The sequence below is a fragment of the Triticum aestivum genome, chromosome 4B (assembly GCF_018294505.1).
Source record: "Triticum aestivum cultivar Chinese Spring chromosome 4B, IWGSC CS RefSeq v2.1, whole genome shotgun sequence".
Taxonomy (NCBI): Eukaryota; Viridiplantae; Streptophyta; class Magnoliopsida; order Poales; family Poaceae; genus Triticum; species Triticum aestivum.
This window is the reverse complement of record NC_057804.1, coordinates 236,652,617-236,655,203: the sequence shown is the minus strand read 5'-3', so window position 1 is coordinate 236,655,203 and position 2,587 is coordinate 236,652,617.

Here is a 2,587-nt window from a genome sequence, read left to right as displayed (position 1 = left end):
TCATGACGCCAGTCACAAAAGATAAATATAACTTTGATGCGTGTAAGCATGTTATATATGAATATGCAATGTCATAGAAGTATGAAAAAAAATTATGAAATAAATAACAAACATGCCACAGTCGGGCGTCTGAGCGACACCACATAAAGGGCTTTAAAAGAAATGCCACAGTCGGGCGTCTGAGCGACACCACATAAAGGGCTTTAAAAGAAATGCCACAGTCAGGCGTCTGAGCGACATCACATAAAGGGCTTTAAAAGAAATGCCACAGTCGGGCGTCTGAGCGACACCGCATAAAGGGCTTTAAAAGAAATACCATAGTCGGGCGTCTGAGCGACACCGCATAAAGGGCTTTAAAAGAAACAATCATAGTGAATATCCCGGAGGTAGACCATCCCAGAGATACTCGATGACAACAATAATATCACGGGTTAGTCAATAATAATAATAATCATAATTATCACAAGTAGTAATTTCAGTTCTGGTTTAACAGTTTCACCTCCGAAGACCGACACTAAGACCGACACTCGACCCATCCCAGACTGTAATCCTTAACCATGGACACGGCTATTCGAATAGATTTAATCTTTGCAGAGGGTGTACTCTTTACCCACGAGTAACGGACTTCTTTAGTCCATCGGGACTAATTCCGTCTACGGTCTTTTTGTTGAAAACACACCTAACTTGCACACACCAGCTTAACTCACACGTGTCTGGAACAACCCATGACACCTGTCAAGCAAACTCTAAGTGGGGAGGCTACAACCTCGCGTAGCATGGGATCAAATTTATATCGCGCGCTCTAAGGGGTGGCCTCCCCTCTCGGTCTCAACCGGAAACACCCATGCCCCCGGACCAGGTGGCCTGCCTACCAGCTACAACAGGTATCTTCCACCCTGGCCTCTCTGTACGGTGTGTGCTAGTAAGAGGTTGACAACTTATTGAACCGTACTCTACTTGTTGTAGAGACGAGTGGTAGTACAAAACAATTATGGGGGTTACTGGAACAAGACTCGATCTATGGTCGACTCAGGAGGTTTAAGTATTCCCTGCATGATTAGCATAATGAATATATTTCAACCAACAGAGTCACCGCTCATATTACCTTACCATGCCATACCAGACATAACCGTCCCGACGGAGACCGGCGACAAACTCATGCCTACCCAAGGCAGAGGTTTTCCCGGGTTCCTGCCGGTATGCATGCAAGGCACATGAGGATGATTTTTATCACAAGTGTGATCTTTTCCAACAGCAAGGAAATCACTAACATGCACCCATGCATATGATCATATCACATGAAATAACAAGTTTCTCCAAAGTGAGGTGATGTTATAAACGTGTCATCCGACACACAAAAGTATTATGCCGGGGTTCAGAATGCTTGCCTTCAAGTCATGGGAAGGCAGGGTGCATTTCAAACTCTTGAAATACTTCTCCTCTCTTCAAAAATCCTATTTTAGAAATATAAATGAATTAACACACAAAATAAAAACAGCACAAAAAGTTGTTCTGAAATTTTTTCAAATAAATCTTAAAATAAACTAGACAATATTTGAGAGAAGTTGGAAAAAGAATTAATTCATTTGGAGTTATATTTAAAAATATACAGCAGGTCAAAGTTTGGTCAAAATTTGATATTTAAAAAATAAAACAGAAAAGAAAAACGTTTCAAATAAAACGCGTACACGTCGAAAGCGTATTCGGGAAAGGCGCTTCCACTTACTCCTGCGTGGACAGGCACTGGGTCACTGACGGTGGGCCCGCCTGGCCCACTGGTCAGGTTTGACCGGCCACGCGCGCGTCGTTCCCCTTCGACCGAACCAAGGCGGAGCTCCGGCGAGGATTTGCCGGCAAACGGGGGCGTCCCTTGGTGATCTGAGGACATGGGTGTGCTCAGGGGGTCGAGACGAGTCTGTGGGTACCCGCCATGGCCGCCGACGTGAACGGAGTCGCCGGCGACGAGCTTCGCGGTGGAGAATGCATTCGGGTGGATAGTGAGTTTGGGGCTGCGGTGGTCTCCGGCCAAAATTGAGCGAGGGGTTGTGCTCGCGAGAGGAAGGGAGAGTTCTTGGTGGAGAGAGTGGAGAGGGAGAGGCATTGGTGGCGACGGAATCGGCCGGAACTTGGCGGCGACCGAACCGGCCGGACTCGGGGAAGAAGGCCTTCCCTTGCTCGACTGCTGGCCAAGGCAACACTAGGAGGATCATATGAGGTTGCTCGAGGTCTCGTTTGAGCTCCGGGGTCCTTATATACGCGATGGAGGTCGGTTCCGAGGTGGCCGGTGATAAGGACGACGAGGAACCGTCTTTCTGTATCTTGGGCGACGTGGCGGCGACGAGCGCTAGAGGACGAGGCTGCGGATGAGCTCGCACTGTTCCAGGGGGCAGGTGGCAAGCCGGGGTGGCTTTGGCGGCGCCGACCGTGGCAGAGGCGCGCTGCGGACGCCGGCATGCCGCCAAAAGCTCTATCGGCGGTGATGTAGGCTGCCAGGGCGGCTTGGCGCGTTGTTGTGAGGAGGTTAGTGCGTGGCGTGGCGCTGCAGAGCGGGCCAAAACCAGGGGGGCCAGCGTGTCGGCTCGGGCGT